Source organism: Camellia sinensis, chromosome 11 (genome assembly GCF_055761805.1).
Source record: "Camellia sinensis isolate YWXY chromosome 11, ASM5576180v1, whole genome shotgun sequence".
NCBI lineage: Eukaryota > Viridiplantae > Streptophyta > Magnoliopsida > Ericales > Theaceae > Camellia > Camellia sinensis.
In genome coordinates, this window is record NC_138971.1 from 132,354,824 (window position 1) to 132,361,970 (window position 7,147).

General features: G+C 33.3%; 1 pseudogene; it reads right to left on the reverse strand.

Moving 5' to 3' along the window:
* Nucleotides 1–6,231: 6,231 nt before the first annotated feature.
* On the reverse strand, nt 6,232–6,918 carry LOC145802635 (putative mitochondrial protein AtMg00860 pseudogene; annotated as a pseudogene).
* Nucleotides 6,919–7,147: the final 229 nt, after the last annotated feature.

Consider the following 7,147-nt stretch of genomic DNA (forward strand, 5'->3'; position numbering starts at 1 on the left):
TATATATATATATATATATATATATATATATATTATAGTTTTTAAGCATATCTAAATTAGATGTATATACAAAATAAATAAATAAAAATTGTCAAAATATTTTTTAAAAACAAATACTAAAAAACACATAATTGGACCATAAAGATTAAAAAAAAAAGGCCACACAAAATTAGGCTAACGACTAATACATATACATATATTTTATATTTTATTTTTTTAATTAGACTAACAACTAGAACTTATAAAAAAAAAATTAATTGGGCCTTTTATCAATTGGGCCCAATAGATTTTTTGAGACCCCTTTTAAAGGGGTATTTTTTTTAAGGTCCCTGATATTATGATTTTATAGTATAAAGGGCATCAAATATTTTCATGATGTCTAAGGTCCCTCAACATCAATCCAGAGAAAACTGGTCCAGAGAAAATTGGTCCAGAGAAAATTCAAGTCAGAGAAAATTGGTCCAGAGAAATTTTGAATTTCTCTGGCCATGGACACTGTCAAAGAAAATGTGTCTTCACTAAATTTCTCTGACTTCGGAATTTATCAACCATGAACCATTGCCTCCACTCCCACTCTCATTCACTGCCATACCCACTGAATTGATTATGACAATACCATATCAAATTCCATAAAAACAAGCACACAAGTGTGTTTATAAAATTAGAGAGATAGAGAGAAAACAGAGTACAGAGAAAATTTGATTCTTAGTTGCTCCCAGAGAAAATTCAATTAAAAAACCAAAGAATTTCTCTGGTTTCAACCCAAAGAAAATTCAGTTCAAATCAAAAAAAAATTCAGTTCATTACTCCAAACACACACCATATATATACCACACGTACACACACAAATTCATTGAATTTGGAACTTGATCATGGAAGTACTCTTGTAGGCCAACAAGCGTAAACCCATCTCCAATCCCAAGAATGATGAATTGAGGAGCTAACCAGAACACGCTCATAGACAGATACCCAGAGAAATTCCCTAACCCAGAGAAATTCCCAAACAAACCTTTCTACAGAAATTCTCTCAACCCAAAATTTCTCTGGACTCCACAACCCAGAGAAATTCCAGACTGGGTCATTTTCCACAAGAGGGGCCCAATTAGCAATGGATGAAGACAACTAATTTCTCTGGGAAATTCCTAGAATTTCTCTGGGTTGGATTGAATTTTCTAGCAGCATCCTGGTTATATGATTATGAATTACAAATTCTTCAATTCTGCCAAACGATTTCGTTAATGTTACTAGATGTGTGGAACCTAAGGAAAATTTCTTTAATGTTAAACATGCCAAAAGATCCATGCTTGAAACCAGAGAAAATCTCTGGATCAACCCAGAGAGTTGAACCCAGAGATGTTGCCTTCCATAATATATACCTTTGACTCTAACAACCAAACAATGCATAAAGCTAAGAATTTAATTACCAGAGCTAGAGCTAGATGAAACGAGAGTGAGCCAAGCAAGAAGAAAACGAAGCAGCATTAGAGTTCGCATCTTCTCCAAGATTGTGCTGGTGGTTGTTGGTGTAAAAAAAAAAAAAGAAAAGAAAAGAGATACACACACAGCAACACACAAGCTCCCTCACTCTCTCGGTGATGGTCTCGTCCTCTGCCGACTTCTTCTTGCAGATCATGCAAATGCCGTCTTCGTCGCAGGGGAGGTTGCTAGAGTGCGCCATTGAAGAAGGAAAGGCAGGCCGGGTTTCGACGATCATCTCAGCTCTCCATGATCGATCTGTATTTCAGAAATAGAGTGATGATGATTGCGTTTTCGATCACGAACAGTGAACTCTGTGTGTGTGCGTGTTTGATCGTGGTGATGAGTGAGAGTAGAGAAAATGTACGGGGCTGAATTTCTTTGTGATAGATGGGAGGGACCTTACACATCAAAAAATAATATCGTGGATCTCATCCATTACGAAAAGTGGGGGAGGGATCCTAGACCAATTTTCCCCCTTTTAAAATGGCCTAAATTAATTAAACAGAATTGAGCCATTTTAAGTTTTTAATATATGCAAGACTAAATTTGGGGGGCCTTTTTTTGGGGCCCTAGGCGTAGGCCTCACCAGCCTTAGCCCAGGGCCGGCCCTACCTGCGTGCCACCCGCAATCCACCCTTATCCCAAAATCAAATACTGATAAGGGTTCAAATAAGTCTCGTGCCATTTTAGAGTTTCGCGACACAATTTACGTGAGAATTCTCAAAACTAGGACTCACCCTAAATAACCGATATTAACCCTCAATTGTTAACTTTGTATAGGTCGTTAATCATTTCAATTAGTTTTCACAAATAATTCCAATTTGTAATCACAAATAATGTTATACCAACTCATTAAAATTTCCAACATAAAATATTACACATGTCACACAATAATAAATCAATGTACAAAATTTAAATAAACAATTAATTTAAACCATGGTATGAAATAATAATTTAGATACAAAGAAAATAAACCATAATCACACACATGCATAGATTTTTAATTTATTAGACTAGCACAATATTAAATAAACCACAATAGACCCATACATGGATTACTAATTTACAATATTTAATGAATTAGACCAACAAAATAATTAATTTTTATCCAATTAATTAATTGAAATAATGATCTTAAATCTGCCCAGAAATTTTCAGGATATACCTTAGGTAATAGAAATTATAAATAAATTATTTATACAATTCTAAAATTCATGAAAATCTACAGAATATTCAATAAACATGTTTAGGTCATTTTTCAGAAAGAATTTCCCAAAAATAAGTTATAAATAATTCTGTACAATTCCCAGAAATTTCATGACACAGATTTATCACATTTTCTTAAATTAATTTCATACTTAAATTTATAAATCAAATCCATAATATAAAAATTTATTATGAAACTAGACTTCTCAAATTTTATTTTTTGTTTAGAAATTACCAGATTTGGTTTAATATAAAAATTTTAATGATTTTTCAAACACATAGTAGAATCTGCCTAGATCTCCAGATTTAGTTAAAATATAAATTCGTACAAAACTCAATAATTACTGAAAAAATTGTAGAAGAATTTCCCAGAAATCATTTTAAACAACTTTGTAGAAGAAATCATCTCAAAAAATTGAGTATAAAATTGTCTAAAAGTTCGTACAACTTTCTGCCAGATTTAAGGGCCAAATAAAATCTTCAATAATCTTTTTAATGACATAAACTTCACATGCAAGTCCAAATTCCACATTATTATCATGATTTTAAGACTACCAATATCTTCAAATATTTGATATACAAATCATAAATTTACATACAACTATAAATAAAATTCTATCTACAAGTTTAGTCATTTTATCTTATGAATATAATTTGAAATTTTCAACAATAAAAAAAAATGAGAAGATTGAGAGGGTTGAGAGGGTTTTCTTACTTAATAATAGGATGATGAAATGGTAGAAAATTTTAACTTCCCTAATCTCTCACTCTTCTTTTTTTAACCGTGCTCACGGAATTCCTTTGCTCCTCCTTTCCTCATTGATCTTGAGGAGCAGCATTTACACACACACACACACACACACACATATATATATATATATATTTGAATTCACCAACTGAGCCTTCTCTCTCTCTCTCTCTCTCCTTATCATTCTATGTTGTCTAATCAAAATTTTCAAATCCAAGGCACATAATTGGGTCTTATTCCCTATATGGCATGCGAGCAAACATATGGCATTCATGCCACAGAAAATTTGAAATTTCAATTTTTCTTTTTTAGTTTATTAAAATTAATACACTAAGATTTTTAACTAAATTATTTAGCAAATATAATTATCATATTGAATCCTTATTAAAATAATTTATAAACAACAAATATTGAACATCCACAAAATTATTCAGCTTGTTTGGTTTCGTTTTTCTGAAAACAGTTTTCAGAAAATTCTACCTTCTTATTTTTCGTGTTTTTTTGTTTTTAATAATTTTTTTAATATTTTAAGCAATTTTTTTTTTATTTTTAGATATACCTAACATAAATATACCTAAAACGTAAAAAAATTGTGAAAAAAATCTTTTAAAAATTCATTAAATACCAAAAATACAAAAAAAAATACTAGAATTCGGTACATTTTTTTATATTTTTATGTATTTATTAATTTTTTAAAATATTTTTTCACAAAATTTTTACTTTTTAGATACATATAAGTAAGATGCATCTAAAAAACTAGAAAAATGTTTAAAATTTTAAAAATATTCACTAAAAATAAAAAAACACGAAAAACAAAAAACTCAGTTTTCAAAAAACTTTATCCAGAAAAACTCAAACCAAATGCACTGATTATTCTTAATAATGTCTTTCTTAGTGATTGAATTGGATTAATTTAAAACTAACTTTTACACTAATATATACTTCAGATAGACTCTAGATAAATTTTATTTATTTATTTATTTATTTTAAGAATAATTAAATGCGGGTTTTCACAATCTACCCTCCTAAAAAAAATTTCATCCTCAAAATTAATTCATACCTTTAGACTCGAAAAACTGAGGGTAATTGACACGTATCATATCTTCTCGTTCCTATGTTGACTCTTCGGTCCCACGATGTCTCTAGAGAACTCGAACCAACAGTATAGTTTTACCTCGTAATTTCTTCTCGCGAGGATCTAAAATTTTAACAGGCTTTTCTTCAAATGTCACATCTTCATCAAGATTAATTTCCTCCGAATTGATGATGTGAGAAGGGTGTGGCTCATATTTTCACAGCATAGAGACGTGGAAAATATTATGTACTCTAGCCAGTTAGTAGAGCCAAACGATACGCCACCTCTCCTATTTTGTCCAAAATTTCAAAAAACCCAATGAAGTGAGGTGACAGCTTTCCCTTCTTTCCGAAATGAACAACTCCTCGACAAGGTTGTATTTTCAAAAATACATGATCTCCAACTTGAAATGCTAAAAGTGTTCTCCTTTGATCTGCATAACTTTTTTGCCTACTCTGAGCAGTCTCAAGTCTTTGTCTAATTAATTTCACCTTCTCGGTAGTTTCTTGAACCAACGCTGGCCCTAAAAGAGGTGTTTCTCCGACTTCTGTCCGACATATTGGTGATCGACAAGGCCGTCCATACAGAGCTTCATACGATGTCATACCAATACTTGCTTGAAAACTGTTATTGTAAGAGAATTCGACTAGTGGTAAGTGTCTCTCCCAACTACCCTTAAAGTCCATAACACAAGCTCGAAGCATGTCTTCTAAGGTCTAAATTGTTCTTTCTGATTGACCATCAGTTTGAGGGTGAAAAGTCGTACTAAAACACAACTCTGTACCCATAGCTTTCTGCAGACTTTGCTAAAATTGTGACGTAAAACGAGAATCACGATCTGACACTATTGAGACTGGTACTCCATGCAACCTAATGATTTCTCAAATAAATAATCGACTTAATGATTCGATTGAGTCTACTGGTCCTATTGGTAGAAAATATGCCATCTTAGTTAACCGATCAACCACCACCCAAATGGCATCATGGCCTTACAGCAACTGGGGTAGTCCTGTTATAAAATCCATTGTTATGCGTTTCCATTTCCACTCAGGTATTGGTAAAGGTTGGAGTTTCCCTACCGGCTTATGATGTTCTGCCTTCACTTGCTAACACGTCAAGAACTTAGAAACGAATTGAGCAACGTCTCTCTTTATTCCACTCCACCAATAATGTCGTTTGAGATCCTAGTACATCTTGTTTCCTCTCGGATGAACCGCAAAAACTGAATGGTGAAATTCTTTAAGTACTTCTTCTCTCAATTGTTCGATGTTCGGCACAAAAATTCTACCTAAATACCTTAAACTACCATCTTGATGGAGCGTCCAATTCGGTGAAGATTCCCTGGACACTAATCGTGCCTTGATGAAGTCGGTCTCTTGATCAAATCTTTGGGATTCCAACACTTTGGTAAGAAGTTGGAGTGTTGTAATTATCGCAAACAACCTATCCTTCCCATTCCAAGTCTCTGGTTGTGACTTAAACTCACGATGCTTACCATTTCCCATTCTTTAATTGATATGTTGGCTACAATCTCTCTTGCCTTTCGACTTAGTGCATCTACTACAACATTAGCTTTCTTGGGATGATAAGACAAAGTGAATTGGTAATCTTCAAGGTACTTCATCCAACGTCTCTACCTCATGTTCAAATCTCTTTGTGTGAACAAGTACTTCAAGCTTTTGTGGTCGGTAAATATCTCAAACTTTTCGCCATAAAGGTAATGTCACCAAGTCTTAAGTGCATAGACCACAACCGCCAACTCCAGATCATGAGTAGAATAATTTTTCTCATAATTTTTCAATTGTCTTGATCCATAAGCTACTACCTTCCTGTTTTGCATTAACACACTACATAACCCTTCTTTAGAGGCATCACAATAAACCATGTACCTGATGTCACGTTCAGGTATGATTAGTATAGGAGCGCTTGTCAGTCTCTTCTTGAGTTCTTGAAACGACTGCTCACAAGTTTCGTTCCATTCAAACTTTACTTCTTTTCGTGTTGGGTGTGTCATCGGCTTGGCTAATTTGGATAAATCTTGAATGAATCTCCTGTAATAACCTGCTAATCCCAAGAAACTACGAGTCTCAAATGTATTCTTAGGTTGTTTCCATCCCATTATTGCTTCTACTTTAGCAGGATCCACTGATATTCCTGATTCAGACACAACATGACCTAAGAACTTTACTTCCTTCAACCAAAATTTACATTTGCTAGCCTTAGTATATAATTGGTTCTCCCTTAGAATTTGCAAAACTGTTTTTAGATGTTGCTCGTGATCTTCCTCCGATCGTGAGTATATCAAAATATCGTCAATGAATACTACCACAAATTGGTCCAAATAAGGTGTAAAAATTTTGTTCATTAAACTCATGAATACCCCAGGCACATTCGTCAAACCAAATGGCATTACCACAAACTCATAGTGGCCATAACGGGTTCGAAACGCAGTTTTGGGTATATCTTCTTCTTTGACACGAAGTTAGTAGTATCCCGACCTAAGGTCAATTTTGGAAAAACATTTTGAACCTCTTAATTGATCGAACAAGTCATCAATTCTGGGTAAGGGATGTCGATTTTTAATGGTGACTCGATTTTAGTTGTCAAAAATCGATGCACAATCTTAAGGTTCCATCCTT